This window comes from Mustela nivalis (assembly GCF_964662115.1).
Source record: "Mustela nivalis genome assembly, chromosome: 12".
NCBI lineage: Eukaryota > Metazoa > Chordata > Mammalia > Carnivora > Mustelidae > Mustela > Mustela nivalis.
Window position 1 is genome coordinate 37,016,072 of NC_139031.1, and position 20,413 is coordinate 37,036,484.

At 38.3% G+C, this 20,413-nt stretch overlaps 1 protein-coding gene across 4 annotated transcripts in view; it reads left to right on the forward strand.

Moving 5' to 3' along the window:
• Positions 1–20,413, forward strand: part of IMMP2L (inner mitochondrial membrane peptidase subunit 2) — an 861,434-nt gene that overhangs the window by 470,002 nt on the left and 371,019 nt on the right. The window lies entirely within an intron of this gene.

Genomic DNA, 20,413 nt, shown 5'->3' on the forward strand with positions numbered 1-20,413 from the left:
TCTGTGATGTCCATCTGGTCCAGTGTGTCATTTAAGGCCTTTATTTCCTTGTTGATCTTTTGCTTGGATGATCTGTCCATTTCAGTGAGGGGAGTGTTAATGTCCCCCACTATTATTGTATTATTGTCGATGTGTTTCTTTGATTTTGTTATTAATTGGTTTATATAGTTGTCTGCTCCCATGTTAGGGGCATAGATATTTAAAATTGTTAGATCTTGTTGGACAGACCCTTTGAGTATGATACAGTGTCCTTCCTCATCTCTTACAATAGTCTTTAGCTTAAAATCTAATTGGTCTGATATAAGGATTGCCACCCCAGCTTTCTTCTTATGTTCATTAGCATGGTAAATTGTTTTCCACCCCCTCACTTTAAATCTGGGTCTCAAATGAGTTTCTTGTAGACAGCATATTGATGGGTTTTGTTTTTTTATACATTCTGATACCCTGTATCTTTTGATTGGGGCATTGAGCCCATTTACATTCAGGGTAACTACTGAGAGATATAAATTTAGTGTCACTGTATTGCCTGTAAGGTGACTGTTACTGTATATTGTCTCTGTTCCATTCTGATCTACTACTTTTAGGTTCTCTCTTTGCTTAGAGGACCCCTTTCAATATTTCCTGTAGAGCTGGTTTGGTGTATACAAATTCTGTTAGTTTTTGTTTGTTCTGGAAGCTTTTTATCTCTCCTTCTATTTTCAATGATAGCCTAGCTGGATATAGTATTCTTGGCTGCATGTTTTTCTTGTTTAGTGCTCTGAATATATCATGCCAGTTCTTTCTGGCCTACCAGGTCTCCGTGGATAAGTCTGCTGCCAATCTAATATTTTTACTATTGTATGTTACAGACTTCTTGTCCTAGGCTGCTTTCAGGATTTTCTCTTTGTCGCTAATACTAGTAAATTTTACTATTAGATGACAGGGTATGGACCTATTCTTATTGATTTTGACAGGGGGTTCTCTGTGCATCCTGGATTTTGATGCTTGTTCCCTTTGCCATATTAGGGAGATTCTCTACAATAATTCTCTCCAATATATCTTCTGCTCCCCTCTCTGTTTTTTCTTCTTCTGGAATCCCAGTTATTCTAATCTTGTTTTGTCTTATGGTATCATTATCTCTCGAATTCTTCCCTCATGGTCCAGGAGTTTTTTGTTTCTCTCTCTCTTTTTTTTTTAAGATTTTATTTATTTCTTTGATAGACAGAGATCACAAGTAGGCAGAGAAGCAGGCAGAGAGAGAAAGGAGGAAGCAGGCTCCCTGCTGAGCAGAGAGCCAAATGCGGGGCTCGATCCCAGGACCCTGGGATCATGACCTGAGCCGAAGGCAGAGGCTTTAACCCACTGAGTCACCCAGGTGCCCTGTTTGTTTCTCTTTTGCTCAGCTTCTTTATTCTCTGTCATTTGGTCTTCTATATCACTAATTCTCTCTTATGCCTCATTTATCCAAACAGTAAGAGCCACCATTTTTTATTGCACCTCACTAATAGCTTTTTTTATTTCAACTGGGTTTGATTTTAGTTCTTTTTTTCTCCAGAAAGGGCTTTTATCTCTCCAGATAGGTTTCTGTAATATCTTCCATGCCTTTTTTGGCTAGCACCTTGAGAATTGTCATTCTGAACTCTAGATCTGACATATTACCAATGTCCATATTGATTAGGCCCCTGGCCTTTGGTACTGCCTCTTGTTCTTTTTTTTATGTTGAGTTTTTTTGTCTTGTCATTTTATCCAGATAAGAATATATGAACGAGCGAATAAAATACTAAAAGAGTGGCAAAGACCCCAGTAAAATGTGCTTTAACCAAATCAGTGGAGACCCCAAATTGTGGGGAGAAAAAGGGGGGTAAAAAGAAGTTCAGAAAAAAAAATTAAAAAGAGAAAAAAAGATAAAGAAAAAATAAAAATGAAAAAATATATATATTAGACTGGTGACTAGAACAGGGTCACCCACTTAATTTTGGAAGTATTTTGTTCTCTTAGAAGAAACTGCCACCCAAAATTTTAAAGAGTAAAAAACATCTGTAAGGGTAAACACAATGAAGGGATGGAATATGAGTATAAAGATGAAAAAAAATTTTTTTTTAATTTCTAAGAAAGGAGTTGATAAGTTGGTTGGGATAATAAAGAAAAAGAAAGTGGAGAGAATTTGCTCAGGCTGGAGACTAGAACAAAGCCCTGTGCTAGATTTAGGGGATATTTTAATCTATTAGAAGAAGTTGTATCCCAAATTTTTTTAGAAGAAAAAAACCCTATGTGTATACAAAAAATAAAGTTAGATACAATGAAGTATAAAAATGTGACTATAATAATGAAGGTTCAAAAAAGATTAAAAAAAAATTTTTTAGGAAAGGTATTGTTAAGATAAACTAGTTAAAAAATGCTAAAAGAGTGAAGCATTAAAGTTTAAAAAAATTAGCAGAAAAAAAATAAAATTAAAAAAATTAATTAACTTTGCAAGGCTAAAGAATCATGGGGAGAAAACCGTGAATTCCATGCTTTGTTTTCTCCTCCTCTGGAATTCTACTGTTCTCCTAGGTAAGAGAACTTGGTCATGGTTTGATTTCTTGCTGATCTTCTGGGGAAGGGGCCTATTATATTGATTCTCAAGTGTCTTAGCCCAAGGCAGAATTGCACTGCCCTTTTCAGGGGCCAGGCTAAGTAATCTGCTTGGGTTCCCTTTCGGGAGCTTTTGTTTCCTGACCACTTTCCATAGAATTCTGGAGGATGGGAATGAAAATAGCGTCCTCCCAATCTCCGGCCAGAAGGAGCTGAGAGGTCAGGGCCCTACTCCTACGTACACCCTTGGAGAAAAGTGCTCAATCACTCCTGTCTCCCTGGCCTCCAGCTGCGCTCCGAGCTCATCCAGTCTGTAACCAAGCATCTCTGTCTCTGGCATACAGCTCTGTCTAGAGTCTCTGAACCCTGCCGATCCCTGAGCTCTTCCAGGGGAGTCTCCCCGGGTCTTGTGGGATCCCCGCTCACAGAGCAGTGACCTGTGCCATGGATCATGGTAAGGTAACCTTGCATTGAGAGTTCACTCCTCAGGTCCGTCTCTGTAGCTGGCTTCCCTGCTCTAATACCTGTGAGCTCTGCAACACTCAAGACACCCCCATCCTTTTGTGACCCTGCAGGACTTGAGACCACGCTGTTCCTGCATGGGCTTCACCCCTGTTTAGCCTTTGGAGTGATGTCCCTCAGTGGAGCAGACTTTTAAAAGTCCTGATTTTGTGCTCCGATGCTCTGCCGCTTGCCGGGAGCCTGCCCCTCCCCCCACAGTCTATCTTCCCATCGCTTTGGATTCACTTCTCCTCCAGTCCTACCTTTCAGAAAGTGGTCAATTTTCTGTTTCTAGAATTGCTGCTCTTCTTCTCTTTGATCTCCTGTTGGATTTGTACGTGTTCAGAATGGTTTGATAAGCTATCTAGCTGATCTGCTACCTGATGTCGTCTCAGCCTGCTACCTCTCCGCCATCTTGACTCCTCCTCCTCTAGAATGTTGTTTTTCTAAGCAGTTTCTTTGATCCTTTTCTTCCTTTACTTCAAAAATAGCATTTGTTCCTATGACTTCTTTAGTTTTTTATTTAATGATTCTTGTATTTTAAAATCTTATTTGTCTATTCTTTGTTCATTGACTTATTCACTAAGTACTTATTGAGTGCCTTCTTTATTCCTGTCTTTACACCTGACTTAGCCCAGACCATCTGCCATGTTTACCATTGAAATCTTACTTATTTTTGAAAACTAACTGAAAGGCGGTCTTCTGCATAAACCCTCCCCCATCCCCAACAGTACCCTGTGTAAAGAACTAATTAGGAACACAATCAGATGCATGAAAATAAATGCCATTTTATTCCAAGTTTATTTTATCTTCTATTATGCATAAGAGATTATAGAAATTTCAGAATTTTTAAAAGGATTTATTTATTTATTTGAGAGACAGTGCTAGCGTAAGTAGGGGGAGGGGCCAAGGGAAAGGAAGAGAAAGAATCTCCAGCAGACTCTCTGCTGAGCACAGAGCCCAGATGAAGAGCTCAGTCCCTTGACCCCTAGATCATAACCCCAGTCAAAACCAAGAATTGGATGCTCAACTGCCTGAGCTACCCAGGTGCCCCAAAATTCTAGAATTTTTTAAAAAGGGCAGTGGATCCTAACTTGGTCTAAAATCCAGAAGCCCAAGGCCATGGTTTCTTATAATTTGTGGGAGTGAAATTCATCTAGGTCAGGGACATACCTAAGTTTTTAAGACAGGATCTGGGGACACCTGTATGGCTCAGTGGGTTAAACCTCTGCCTTCTACTCAGGTCATGGTTTCAGGGTTCTGTGATCAAGCCTTAAGCCCTGCCTCTCACCCTCTCCCTGCCTCTCTGCCTACTTGTGATCTCTCTCTCTCTCTCTCTCTCTCTGTCAAATAAATAAATAAAATCTTAAAAAAAAAAAAAAAGACCGTATCTGAATCAAAACAGAGATAAAGCCAGCTCTGAAAATATATACAGTATCCATTTTCCCAAGCGGCTGTATTTTAAAGCAGTGATCCATATTGACACATAATAATAATGAACTTTTATTGAGTTCTTACTGTGTTACAGGTATTGCCCTGGCACTTTACATGAATTAATTCATTTAATCATTTGAAGAAAACAGTGAGGTGTATAGATACTAAAAGATTTCCTCCATTTTGTAGATTTAAGAATGGGGCTTTAGAATATTGAAATAACTTGCCCCAAAGTCTTACAACTAGCAAGTCCTCAAGCCAGGACTCAAACAGCTTGGATTCAAAGTGTGCCCAGCCCCATACCCCACTATGGTGCTTCTTCATAGAATCTCCATGTAATACAATCAGTGTAAAGCTGACGGTTATATGCAGGCATGCTGAGGGAGAAAAGTGGAATTTTTGAGCATTATTTCACTTTGCAGATTTATATTATCGGATTTTTCCGAAAGGTCAGAAAATAATAAGGTACATGGGTAAAATAATGTGATTCCTCATATAAAATCCACAGGAATGCAAAATTGAGGGCATTTTGAAACTTGAATTGTAGTACTACCTGCAAATGTCTTTGGGATAAATGAATGTCTAGTTCATATAGCCTTTCTGAATTGTCAGTAATAGGCTTAGGTAAAAAGGTCTTATCCATCTTGATAGCAAATGAATATTTATTTTTAAAAAATTTGCTTTTTTGGCCTCCTTGGGTTTATTACACCACTATTTACAAAAATAAATCAGTGAAGACTTGGCACGTTGCAGACTCTGTTTTCTAGACACTGAAAGAAAAGCTGGCAAAGTTTCTAGTAGCTTACTAACTAATGAGACAGCATTGGCTACTTTCACAGGACTTGGATTCTGGCAAGAACAGATTTTTTTTTCTTTTTCTTTTTTTACAATTAGGTATTTAATCTTAAACGTATCACCATATGCTGTAGAGTCAGAAGGATATTTATATGTACGTACCTGGAATGAAAATGTTCTACCTTCTTATAGCAACAAATGGCTATAATTTTAGACACTTGAAGTCACCAACATGGAAAGGTAAGGATATTAAGGTTACCCTTAGGGAGAATTTACTCTGTGGTCTCCTGCTGAAATTTTGAGCATTAGCTTAATGCCTGTCCCACTTGGTCAGTGGAAGATGTGACAAATGTCTGTGCCAAAATATATAAAATCAATTCCTTGAACATTTAGTGAGTGTCCTATAGGTTCTAGCCACTTTCCTATGCCCTGGGAGAAGAGATGATGATAAGATAGAGTCTTCCTCTCATGAGGTGTCTAATCTAGCAGGGAAGATAGGTCTGTAAATAAATATTTTGAGCAACTAAAGCTAGGAACTATGGACTGTTATAGTGCACTGTAGAAGGGAAAATGCTTAATTGCCCTGGCACAATTAGAGAAGGCTTACTTCCTTCATAATCCCATATAGGAGTAGGTAAGTTTAAATACTTCAGACAACTTTAATTTCATTTCAGTTTATCATCCTATTTCCTATGGCTAAGGTACTGCCTATTTAACCACCACTGTTAAGATGTGAGGAAAGGGCATAAGGAGGGAAGAAGCATGGTGAGAAAGCAGCAAGGTGAGAAAATATATAATGTATTTTTTTTTAAAGAAAAAAACAAATCATTTCAGTTATTCAGTGCCGTTGTCAAAGGTTTAGTTATTTAAAGCAGAAAATTGGTACGAAGTCTTAAGTCAGTATATGCCGGGTCGTTTGTCGAAGGTGGGTGGTTCCCTAAGACTTTTGTGAATTTCTTTGAAGGGCAAGGAAGATGGCAATAATTTTTTGGTGGCTGTTCTTGGGTTTCTATATGCTGGTATCTTTTGGAGTTTCTTTCTTTCTTTCTTTCTTTTTTAAAGATTTTATTTATTTATTTGACAGAGATCACAAGTAGGCATAGAGGCAGGCAGAGAGAGAGAAGAGGAAGCAGGCTCTCTGCTGAGCAGAGAGCCCGATGCGGGACTTGATCCCAGGACCCTGAGATCATGACCTGAGCCAAAGGCAGCGGCTTAATCCAATGAGCCACCCAGGCGCCCCTCTTTTGGAGTTTCTTAAAGCTTCATACTTAAGAAAGACGGGCTAGAAGTAGTGTGACCAACTGGACTCTAAGGATTTATTCTTTGCCCTCAGTTGTCTCATTGTCATAGATACTAAGAGCTTAATTTTTTAAAATATGTAACATAAAGAATCATGTTCTATTTAATTGTAAGATTATATACAATTCAGTTCTGAGTTCATATTTAATGGAAATATACTGTGTCCTACAAGCACCAAGAATTCTTGTTAGTTTAAGCTTGTTCTTTTCAAGAACTGTTTGTTCTTTTATGTATGAAGTTTGAATTACTTCAAATCGGCTTGCCAGTGCATTTCAGAAATAAGTTTAAAATGCACCTTATAATTTGTTATAGTCATGGTGTAAATCTTTATAGATACATTTTTATTAATTATCTTTTATTTGGACTCATAACTGGAAATAATCTTTGACTGCAGTGACAGCCTAAGTTACAAAGGATTTGGCTTTATTTTCCCTTCCGGATGCCTGCATCTACTTTTATGTGGCTTTTTAGAAGAAGAAAGGAGACAGGTTTATGAGTTTATGGAAATTCAAGGCATTATAATTTTTAGTTGGCCAAATCCTGCCTCTTGCAGAGATGAAAATGTTGGTTACCTTGGGCCTGTATATTGAAAGGGTGAGAAGGCCACCAAAGAGCCTAGGTAACAAAATTTTGAATAATCTTTCATTGAGAATACATATAATATACATACACACACAATGGTGTACCTAGGTGCATATATAAAATTATGTATAATTAAATTTTATGTATATATACATAATTGAGGAAATTTGTCTCGGTAAAAATGTGTTACAGTGATTATTTGATGATTTTCTTTCTATTGCCGGATTATCAAATGTGGTATTTCATCTGACTTGAAAGCACCAAATGATACTTAGTGAACACCCAGTTGATGAGAATTTTGACCAAAGACTTAAGCCCAATTAATATTCATGATCCCAGGGAATATATCGGTTAGATTTAAGGGTATTAGTGCCACCAACAGGTGTTACGTCACCGAAAATCTTGCCTTATAGGTTGTCATTTATTCAGTTCTTTTTAATATGGATGCAGACTCCTATGAATGGTAAAAAACTGTTAAGTCCTCTTTAAAATAGATGTCTGTAGGATATTAACCAAGAGATCATTTTTATCTGTCCTGTTACTTTACAGATCCTTGCATTTCTCTCTGGTGAGGCTTGTTTTGGTGTGAGGCTGTAATGAACAAGAATTGCAATTGAAAAATACTTGAAAAATATTCAAACCAACTTGTTACCACCTTTTATTCTCTGAGGATGATTAGCTCAAAGCAGTGTAAGTCCCTCCAGTCTTCTGGAGAGATGGAGGAGGCAGATGGCTAATGCCTATGGCATGGAAGACATCAGCCTGCTCTAGGTGAATGCACCATGCCGATCAAATATAGGAAACAGGCTCTGAGAAATGCAGCAAAGGGGAGGTGTGATGCATGAGAGAGCGTTCTTAAATTAATTACTATCACTGGAAACCAGAATGCCATGTCCTTTATGAACACACACACAAAAAAACATGTTATTTACAACTTGGAGAAATTATACCTCTGAGCAAAAATGAAAGAATTCAAGGTAATTACATCTAGAAGTGAAATCCAGCTGGACATGATAAACTCTATCATGTAGATTTGGGGTTCTGGTATGATTATTATAAAAGGGCTTTCTAGCAGACCTTTTACATATCTAAAATTTAAAGCTATTTGGGATGGTGTTGATATATCAACATATTTAGAACTACGTAACCCTGTGAATATCTTTCCAGTAAACATGGTGTGTAACTAACTCTAAGAGCTTCCTTCTCTTCTGCCTTCCCGTGTCAGGCTTCACTTTTGGCTCCAGGCCAAAGAGGCAGGAAGAAGATATCACAGAGCAAAGTCAACGATGCTGTTGCTCAGACTTATATGGCTGACAAAATGCCATTAGTGTAGTGTTTTGTATAATTGAATATGCTATAGATGGTACAGCCCACATTAGTGTTATTCTCTTTATTTTTACTAGAAGACTTTCGTTAACATTAATGCTGTTAAGTGCTATGCCATACTAAATAGGTATGAATTTTCTCAGAGATATGTTATTGTTTTAAAAAGATAGATTTATTTATTTGTTTGTTTGTTTGTTTATGGGAAGGGGGTGGCGCAGAAGAGGAGGGAGAGAGAATCCCAAGCAAACTGTGCACTTAGCATGGAGCCGGACATAGGCCTCCATTCACAACCCTGTGATCATGACCAGAGCTGAAACCAAGAGTCAGATACTTCACTGACTGAGCCACCCAGGTGCCCCAGAAACATGTTATTTATTTATTTATTTTTTTAAGATTTTATTTATTTGAGAGAGAGAGAGAGAGCACAAGGAGGCAGGGGGCAGAAGGTAAGGAAGAAACAGACTCATTGTCCAGCAGGGAGTCTGTTGTGGGGCTCAATCCTGGGACCCTGGGATCGTGGTGTGAACCAAAGGCAGACGCTTAACCGAATGAGCCACCCAGGCACTCCGAGGCACATTATTTAAAAAATAAATAAACAAATAGCTTACCCCGAGGTGTATCTTTAAATATAAGATTAGAAATGCATTTTAAATAACAATTTATTGATAATTTAGGCTTTAGTTGATAAAATATAAATCACACCAAATATCAAAAAAACAGTTACGTGCCACAAGTTTTTATGAAACATACCAGCTCAAAAGCACTAGCTTCAGTATGTTATTGCCAAACATCCATCAGTCTAATACATTCCTGGTATTAGCATGTTCTAGCTGCTAGAATTTACCCATCATATCCCAAGATCAGAAGAAGGCATGTTTAAATAAATACATGTATCTGGTGGTTAGGCAGGTGTGTATAGGCTTACAAGTCACTACTCTCACCCCCTGAATTCCCTCCTTCCTCCGCTCACTGTATCCTTCAAAGCCTAATGAACTGTTTTTCTTCCAAACACTGTTACACCTTCTACTGCGAACAACAATGAAGCTAGTGCAGAGGGGCCGAGAGCTGCGTTCCAAGCATCCAACTAAGAAATCAGTTGAGTGGTTCCCTAAGGCAGGCAGGGGTCCAAACAGAGTTGGAGCCAACACCCAACAGAAGGGCAGAGTGCAGCGGGGAGCAGAGGCCAGGCAAGGGCTTCTGAACACGTTAAGGTAAGGAATCCAGTTGGTATCTTAGCAACAGAGAAAAGCTTCCCAAGAGGAAGTAAGGGCAGAGATGCGATTAGAGCTCCTGCCTTCTGAGATGGGAGTTTCCAGGCCTAGAAGCACATGCATGTGCACAGACCAGCTCCGTGACTGGAGAAAGGAGTAAGGGGAGGTCAGTACTACTCTTGGTGGACCCCTGTGAGCCAGACTATTGAGTTCCCTGTTAATTTATTGCTGCTTTTCATTTTTCAAATGAAGAAGCTATCCACTGAGCCTATCATTTTACTAATAATTATATCCTTCCTTTACTTCCTTTATTTTCTCCTTCAAATTTATCACATTAAGAAGACTTTTTCCGAGCTATTGAGGAATTATTGTCTATTGGAGAAAGGAAACATGATAGAAAGGAACCATGTTCCTCCCGCTGTTGGTTTTAGGGTCTGTTGTGGGGCTTAAGTACTCTTTCCAACAGAAGGAGGCGCTGGGGGTCTCATTTTCCTCTGGCCGTGGCACCTCGCCAGGAGAAGGCGTTTACCATCACTGTGTTCAGCTTGAGGAGTCTGCTCTTCTGTAGTAACTAACATCCTCCAGTGTGTGTCTGAGACAAACCTCTGCAGGGATTTATGTGCTCAGTTCCTGAGGCATAGCTCATTGGTAAAGATAATTCTACATGAGGAACCATTTGACATTTCTTGGGTACATTTAAATCGCGTATTGCAAAGACTACAAATGGTTTAATTGGGCCATTTGGTGTGCCCTGATGCCAAGCATATGTGCCACTTGATGCCCCTTTGATAGTTTCTCCAAAATGAAGTATATTGGAATGTCTTCAAGACAGGGAGGCTTTTATCATTGTTAAAAAAAATAGCAGAAAGAGAGAAAAAGACATATACAAAGCCAAAACAACCAAATGATTAAAACACATCTGTCTCTATGGCACAGATTTTTTTTTGTTGTTGTTGTTTAAGAAAACAAGTGAGGTATCTATGTATAGGTTAATTTTTATATGCCTATAGATTAGAATATATCAAATAGAATTCTTTTTATGTGCAGTCTTAAAAATGTGTTTTCATAAAAAAGATGGTAATTTTCAAGATTTTAGTGCACTGATTTGCTCTTTCCCTAGTGACCCATTTTTTCCTTTCCCTTTTATTGCAAATTACCACTTCACTGATTCTTCTCTTACTAATGATTCATATAAATCTAATTTCTTTTTGAAAATGATTTGTTTTTTCCTGGATTACTTTACCTTACTACCATAAAGACCTTGATTAATTTGAATTAAAATACTAAATACAACATGATTAATTTGTTTAGCAATTAAGAGCTTTAATATTCTATAATCTGATATCGTTCCCTCTTGCTAAGTCTTGTGCAATTGATTCAACAGACATACACTAATTTGTCAGAAGATCATTTGCTACATTTTACACTGTAAAGAATACATTAAATAATACAGTCTCCTATGTAGGTGTATTTCTTAAGATTCTTTCTGGACTATGTATTATTGTCTGCTTTCTACTACAGAGCTAAGCTTGTAGTGCTGGATTTGGAGGGGGAGGAGAACAAACCCCCTAGGAGGAAAGGGAAAAAACAGGGAATGACCAAATGTAAAGTGAAGCTGATTATTAATTTTGGCCCTAAAGCTGGAAAAGCATCTATTCAGAAGGGAGAATCAGACTAGAAAATCTCTCTCCTTTCTCTGCAGGCTGGTGATACTTTACCAATATTCTTTATCACTTATTCTAAAAAGGAGACCATTTATAATTAACCATGATTCATCTTAAAATGGCACAGTCTAAGGTTTCAAAATAAAGGTGTTTCAATATATGGCTGCTTTGAAGTTTTTGTTTTTTTGTTTGTTTTTTGTAGTGCCTTGTGTGATGAGTCAATTAAAGTGGATCCACTTTCCATGTTCTAGCCAACCTTTATCTCAAAAGATAGACACTTCTCAAATGTTTCCCCCCACCCCCAGGAGATTTTTAAGTATGAAAGCATGAGCTTTAGTGAATTGCTGAGAATTTTTATACAGACATATGCAGACTTGTATTTATAGAGAAATTTTTATTTAAATGCTTCAAAACATTTTAGATAAATGTTTCCTGATGATAAGAATAGATGTGACTCTTAAGAATGCACAGAACCAAAACTGAGCCCAGGTTTCTTTGTCGTGTGTTCCATTCACTAGATGCGTTTACTCAGGAAAATTCCCTGGCGTCTTTCTCAGGCTCCCCAGGGGAAATATGCTTTGGTCTCAGAAACAAAATAACTTAGTGACATAAGAGAAAAACCAGTATGGTTTTAGTAAAAATGCTGACAAAATAGAAATAAACAGTCATGTGCTAGCCTCTCTGTCTTTGTTTCTCAACTGGAGGAGTTGTATAAAAATACTTAGATCATTTGAAAAAACAAAACAACAAACACAGAAACTATCCCACACTCTCCCTTTGTAGGATGCTGAATATGTTTCTTTCATCCTTGGTTTCCAATAACTCTTAAGTCAGCTTTCTCATTTGTTCATTTTTTTTCCTGTAATCAGCCCATTCGTTTTCACAGAGGTTTTCCAGACAAGAGGCCTGATCAGTAAAACAACTTGAGTGTATCCTGTGTGTTTCAATTAACCCACTTCCGATGTCTTTTAGGGATATCCCATGGATACCACAGAGGCATGTTTTAGGGATACAAAAATACTTTTGAAAGGATATGTTACACATTAAGCACAAATGTGGTTGAACCCAAAAGGATGTATTTTTTTAGGCTTGCATCCATAGTTAGACAGTAATTAGGGCCCAACATTGAGTCATCTATAAAGCTGAGACTTTACTAAAATCCACATGCAGTAGATAATTCACAAATCTGGCAACATCACTTTAAGGAGGCTGGCAATCTGCCAGACAAAAAAAAAAAAACAGAAAAACAGGTTTTCACTTTAAACCAGATCCTGTAATGTTAACATAACCAAAGAAAGACTATGGATAGGAAGGAGGTGACAGAGGGTGGGCTAAAATTTTCAGTACCTTTTGTTATTATGCAGATACTTTACATTGTGGTTTGTTTGTTTGGTTGGTTTGTTGGTCACAACAACCCTTTAATTAATTAGGTCACAGATGGGAGAGCTAAGCTCATACAGGTTAATTGAATTTGTCCCAAAGTTTTGGAGGCAGAAATGACAGAGTAACAATTTGAAATATGGTGAATTTGGCTTCAAAATATGTCAGGTTCTTTGCTCTAGTGTCCCAGCGACATCACATTCTGTGTGGTGAAAGGTTTGGGGGAAATTAGAGACGGGTTTTGTGAAGGGATCCAGGCTTATCCAAGTGCTTACTGAATGCTAATTACAGACTTCATTCCTGAAGTGAAACTTTTGGAGCATAATCATTTACTTGAATACCATAATTAGGATGAAATAAATCTGAAATTTGAGAATGTACTCTGGTCCTTTTTTTTTTTTTTAATTTTATTTTTTCAGTGTTCCAAGATTCATTGTTTCTGCACCACACCCCGTGCTCCATGCAATCTGTATTCTTCACAATACCCACCAGGCTCACCCAACCCCCACCCCTCCTTCCAAAACCATCAGTTTGTTTCTCAGAGTCCACAGTCTCTCATCGTCCATCTCCCCCTCTATTTCCCCCCATTCGCTTTTCCCTTCCTTCTCCTAATGTCCTTCACGTTATTCCTTATGCTTCACAAGTAAGTGAAACCCGATGGTAAATTGACTTTCTCTGCTTCATTTATTTCACTCCACGTAATCTCCAGTCCCATCCATGTTGATACAAAATTTAGGTATTCATCCTTTCTGATGAGTACTCTGACCTTTTTAATCAGTCTTCTTCACACCTGGTTTAGGGGGAACTCAGAACTCAAAATCTTTGCCCGGGAGAGATGAGTTAGGAGGTTTTTAGATTTCTAGGTGGGGCTCAGACCACTGGTCCACTGTGCTCCCAAATGGCGTGTTCCAGTGGCTCCTTTGATTCTCAGCCCTTTAAAAAAACATCCCTTGAGGATCTAGTTTTTCCAAAGGGAAGGCTTCATACCCTTGAAGTGGATGCTGAACTATAAAACTTTTTTTTTTTTTACCCCTTCCTTTTCAGTCCTGCAAAAGCGAGCTAGCATTTTGCCTGTGTTTTGAAATGTGTTTGGGAAGTACTTTAACGTTGAAAACTTGTTTTCAACCTGTTGGGGCTTTAGTTGAATTGAGACAAAGAGACCCAGTTTAATATCCTGTTGTTATACACTATTTTACAAAGAAAGAAAATTCAGTGTATAATGTAGAATATAGGTGACTCAAAGGGAAATGATGTTCCAAGGTCATAACTGGCTTCTTACTAAGATTAATCGGTTACTAGAGTTTAAAAGGAAGTAAAAAGCCACTTAATTATGGGCTGACATCATAATAACCCATAACACTTTTTAGAAGTATCACAAAAATCAATGCCCTAAATTTTAAACTGGAGCAGTTTCTTTAGCATTGTAATTTTATTATTTTTTTAAGACTTTACTTATTTATTTGACAGAGAGATCATAAGTAGGCAAGGAGGCAGGCAGAGAGAGGGGGAAGCAGGCTCCCTGCTGAGCAGAGAGCCCGATGCAGGTCTCAATCCCAGAACCCTGAGATCATGACGTGAGTTGAAGGCAGAGGCTTAACCCACTGAGCCACCCAGGCGCCACAACACTGTAATTTTAAAAGAGGCCCTGGAGGTAGCTTGATATCAGATGTTAAGGTACATAGTTGAGTTAGTCTCTGTTAATGCCAGTGCAATGACTCTTGGGTCCACTTAGTAGATGGTTTTTCTTAGATTTCAAACTGATGCATTTAGTATTTGGGTGTGTTCTGAACCCTGTCAGTGGTATTTCTGGCTCGTGTCAGAGGGCACAGCTCAAGAGTCACTGTAGAAGAAGAACAGGTCTTGAATCAGTTTGCTGTATCCCGCACTGGTTGTAGCAACATATTTAGCTTAGAATGCTTATAATTGATCAAATAAATAATCTAGAGAAATATATATATGTATTTAAATTTACTTATTTACTTGAGAGAAAGAGAGCGAGCAGGGGTCGTGGTGAGGTCAGCGGGAGAAAGAGAGAGAATCCCAAGCAAACTCTGCACTGAGCACAGAGCCTGACATGGGGCTCCATCTCACCACCCACGAGATCATAGCCTGAGCCTAACCCAAGAATCCGATGCTTTATTAGACTGACTTAACCCCGTGCCCTGAGAAGTGTATTTTTAATAAAAAGCTGACTTCAATACATAGCCCTACCCAAATTACTCTATTTTTTGAGATTACCATAGTCGTTTAAAAAAAAAAAAAAGAATCTATGTTCTCTTTTCACACACAGTATAGAAAAGTTGGAAGTCTTAAATCTGAGTGAGGCCAAGAAGATGCATTTACTTGGGTTCTATGCTGTGGGGCAGTTGTCAGTTTGAATCGTGGTGAGAACAATCGTAGATTGCAGAGTTTAGGGGTTGGGTTTCATAAGCTGATCTACAAACCCCTTCTCAAAAGCTGGGTAGAGAGTTCTGGCCAGCATTCTCCCAAGTCATTCTGTGGTTCATGGTTTCCTTAAATAAGGAAAAAAGTCACTGATGGTCTTTTCACAAGAGACTAGTCACTTAGCTCCCACTGCAAGATAGTTGTCAATACTAATACGTTGTTGTCCCAAGTGAAATAACCAGATACATACCTTCCTTGCAAAGTGAAATACATATGCATTTGATTTTCCTGCTGCTTTTGTCATCCTCTCTGATACAGGCTATCTTCTCTCTGACTCCTCTCTTTTTCCCTGGATGGGTGTTAACATTTGAACCCCACTTGCCAATCCCTAAAGAAATACCCTGTGGGAACTGACAAAATATTCATCAGATCTATATCCTGACTTTCCAGACATCAATGAAGAATAGTTGGTTATACAGAGTGTGTTTCAATAAAATGCTGAGCATGCCTCTGTTACCTAAACTTAAGCAAATCTCAGGAACATTTAGAATAGTTGTATGTATAAAGGACGTTTTCCATCTCTTTCACTGAAACCTCATAAAAATAATTCTCTAAAGATGCAATATGTTTCTTACCCCTTTTAGTTGCTCTGAGCCCTTGTCTTTAGCTTCGCTATTTATGGGCATAGTGGGTCTCTGATGGATTACAGTTTAGTGATTAAATGGTCAAAAAGTTTCACCAAGATGTAGGACCTTTAGATAAGTGGTCCCCACATATGGCTATACATTGGAATCCCCTGGAAAGCTTTATGAAATATTGATACCTGGGCCCTAATTCCAGAGGGTGATGTAGTTCTCTGCAAGTGTGGTCTGGGTTTAAAATTTTAAAAAGGATTTCCTATTAATTCCAGTATGTAGATGGTTTGGGGGACCACTACATTGCAGTCATGTAGGAGCTTTGAAGAGCACCTCTGCATCAATCCTAGATCAGACCAGTTCCATTGGCAAGTTTGGGGCTTAGGTTGGTGTGTAGCTGGAATCACCAACCACTCCTTCAGACAAATTGAAAAGTTGATATTGTTCTTAAAAATGGAGGGTTTCAATGAAACTGATAATCATTGATTAGTCCTCCAGTCAGTTTTTGAAAGGTTTCTAAATAGTCGGGCTTATGATTTAATTCATGAAGCACTCCAACTCAACATGCTGTTAGTTATAAATGTGTGTAGTCTATCCTATGTCTAAGGAAGCTGTAGAAAATGAGTATGGTGTGGCTCACTACTGTCTTCTCATAAGGACTTTGGACAAGTGAAGAGGTCTGAGTCCTTGGCTTCAGAATCATCTGCCTTGCTTCAGAATCATTCTGCCTGTCTTTCCTACAGAAACCCCTGTCATCTCCTCAGGTAGCCCTGACTTGTGGCTGTGGGTGTTGCTAGGGTTCTACAGATTTACCCCTTCAACTTAGCGTAAGAGTCATCTGTAGCTAAATCTAATGTGGTCAACAATTAGCCCTCCTTACCAAAAATTTCCCAACTTTATAGAGGTTCACTTCCCTTTGTTCATTAATTCTACAAGTATTATTAGCATTTTCTGTGCACCATGATGGTAGATATTGGAGATACAGTTAGTGACTAAGACATAGCCCCTGGTCTCAAGGAACTCACAGGCTGTTCTAGTTCATTATGATGAAGTAGTAAGAGAGTGGTAAATACAGGATGCTAAATATCTTTTTTTCCTTTTTTTTTTTTTCTTTTTCTTTTTAACACGGCCGCTAGGAAAAATGGCTCACCAGACAGGAAACACTTGCTCCCTTCCTCTTTCTTTTTTGAAATTGGATTCTGTAGGTTTCTTCACTGTCCTCAGGCAGAGATAAACATAGCCATCCTGTATCGCTTTGCCTCCTTAAACTGATCAGCAGTCCACGGAGGAGAGAGCCTTAAATAAAATCTCAACACGGATAACATATTGTTATCTATTACTATGTCAGTTCACACACATTTTCTGTATACCTCTTAAATGGCAAATGGAATATATTCTCTGAAGAGCTAGGCTTGTTTCAGTTTACGATTCTCATTTAGTTTATTTTATAATACTTCCTCTGAGGTAGGTGCCTTCATTTCTTTTCCTAGGTGGGAATAACAAAAACCTACATTAGAAAAAAAAAGAAAAGAAAAGAAAAGAAAAAAAACGAGTGTAGTCGAGGTGAAAGAATGTGAGGGAAAGCTAAGTTTCCCAATTTACAGTCCAGGGTCTTTTTTATTAAATGACATAAACATTGAAAAGTTATTACCGTAGGACTTTGTTCTATGAAGCACTTCCTTCATATAATATGTGGAGAGCTTCCAGGCTATTCTTTGAGTGGGTTTTGGTGATGCTTCCTCATACTGAACAACTGCTATCATCTCAAGCAGAACAAGCACTAATATCTTGCCCTATGAGATGTTTAAGGACTTCTAATAGTGAGTGCTGAGCCTTGCTAACTAGAACCCTATTGCCAACCCTAAAGGCATGACCTAGCTGGATTGAGTGCAAAGCCAAGAAACTCATTTGTAAAGGGAGCAATTCTTCATTACTCTCAGATTATAAAGAGGTTCAATTAATAGGTAACCCACCTAAAAATGTACCAGATTTTTATAAATTATAAGTCTATGCTTTTGAGGCCAGTGATTCTCTGCATTTCTACTGTCTTCTTTACAAAGTCATATGGTACCTCTAAACCACCCATGTTAATATGAATTAGAATAGGTTGGTCCATCTTTTTAAAATACAAAATTTACTTATTTTTAATACCCTGTCATCAGTTCAGCTTCTGAAAACATTTTCATTTTCTGTGTTTACTATTACTTCTGTTACTTGCTCTGACTTCACTTTTCTTTTTGCTGGAATCAAGGGCAAGTCTGCTTTTATGGAGCCTGCAGATAATTCACTTTGGGGACCTTATTTTAATAAAATACAAAATTAGGAAAGGAACCTTGTGTTTTTATTTAGAATAAGAAAAGAAGACCCAGTAATCACTCAAGCCTTGGAAATTCAGTCCTTTCCTTCTGAAATCTCTCTAGGCAGTTTTCCAGAAATACCTTATTGATATGTTTTGCCCTCTCTGTCTGAACACTGCAATTTCCAATCGCTCCCAGCGTTATTGGGTAGGGCACCTGGGCACATGAGGAAACTCATGTTTACATGTAACCCCCCTCTGACTGATATCCATCCTTTATTTGACTTGTTCTTGATCAGTACTTAAGGGGTTAGTAGAGTTCTATTTCCTTCAACACTCTGAAGATAATATTTAATAGCCTTCTGTAATCTGTTGCTAATGAGAAATCTGCTCCCGGTCTATTTGTCATCTTCTGTAGATGATCGTTTCCTTCTGGTGGCACTTAAGTGTCTGTCTTTATCCTGATGTATTACGATTTCCCTGTGATGGTTCTACAGGTTGCTTTATTTTTTTGGTTTCCTGTTTGGTCCTTAGTGTTACGTATTCCCACATAACCTCCTACAGTTCTAGAAACTTCTTACCCATTATCTCTTCTGATGTTTTTCTCTTTACCTTCCTCACTTTTGTATCCTTGTGTAACTCCTAATGGATGAGTGTTGGATCTTTTCCAACTCCCCTCCATGTCCTTTATTCATTTATTTATTTATTATTATTTTTAAATGATTTTATTTATTTATTTGACAGACAGAGATCACAAGTAGGCAGAGAGAGGGGAGGAAGTAGGCTCCCTGCTGAGCAGAGAGCCTGATGCTGGGCTCGATCCCAGGACCCCGAGACCATGACCTGAGCTGAACCATCCAGGTGCCCTTTCCATGTCCTTTAAATGCTCTGTCACATTCCTATTGCGTTACTTTTCTGGGATGTATTCTGAGACTCTGGAATTTATTTATCCTTTCTTGGATTGTGATAAATTTACAAATTATTCAATCTTTTTTTATTTCAAAATTTTATTTCCAAATTTCCAGGTTTTTTTAAAAAAAAGTGTACTTGGTGTTATGTCTCTTAAATTTCTTAGGCTTCATCTTACGGACTTCCTCTTTCTCTTATCTTTTTGATTTAAAAACTATCCTTATTTTTAAGTCATTTTACATTATACTTTTTTCAGATAAAGACTTCCTCCCAATTTTATTTTATTTGCTTTCCTTCTTATTATTTTAGAATGTATTTTGGTGTTTTTGTCTGTATTCTTATGTGGGAGGTTTAGTTACAATCTGTATTAGTTTCTTTGCTGTTGTCACAAATTATCACAACTTTAGTGGCTTAAAACAACATAGATTTATTATCTTACAGTTTTGTAGTCAGAAGTCTGACATGTGTTTCCTAGGCTAAAATCAAGGTGTCTGCAGGGTTTGGTTCCTTTTGGAGGCTGTATGGAAGAATTGGATTCCTTGCTTTTCCAGCCTCTAGAGGCTGCCTGTGCCCTTGGCTTGTAGCCCCCTTGTGTCTTCAAAGCCAACAGTGGCCTCATCAGACTTCATTATATAGCACTGGTCTGACACTGACTCTTCTGCATCCTGCTTCTATTTTTAAGGACTGTGGTAATTACACTGGATCCACTGGATAATCTAGGATACTTTCTGTATTTTGAGGTTTTCTGATTACCAATTTAATTCTGTGTGAAGCCTCACTCCCCTTTGCCAGCTCATGTAACATGTTCATAGTTCCAAGGACTAGGACCTGGATGCTTTCAGAGGACCGTTGTTCTGCCTACTATTTTGCTGCCTGGCGAACCCCAACCATTGTTGCTGTCTGGCTAGTAATTTGCATTGCCTCCAGCCTGTCTTCTGGGTCATGCAGTCTGTAACTCCCAGATGCATTTACACACCTCTAGATCTGGAGGCTAGCAGCTTGGAGCCTCGGGCTTCTTGACCAAGTGATGTTTCTATTCCTGGAGGCTGTGTTGGACAACTCAAAAGGTGCACCACTTACATGTAAGCTGTACAGCTTATTATTTTTTGGTAAAGATGTTGGTGTAGGTGGGAGGGTTAGGATGGTTGATTTGTGCTGAGATGCTGACTTCTTTTCTTTAACATGGGAATTTCTTTTTAATTTGCTCTTCTCATATTTATCTCTTGTTGCTTTGTGTTTGTTACAGAGGCATGGCCTCAAAGCATGAAATCATAGTGTGATCTTGGCTGACAGTCTGTCCAAAGTTACCTTCTATAAAGCACATTTGTCAAGCCCTCGGTTCAAGTAGGAATGGGAGTGAAATTAGGTTATTTTCTACTTTTCCAGTAGGATGGACTCACGAATGTGCCATATTTGCCATAACCTTGCTGCCTAGAGTAGCCA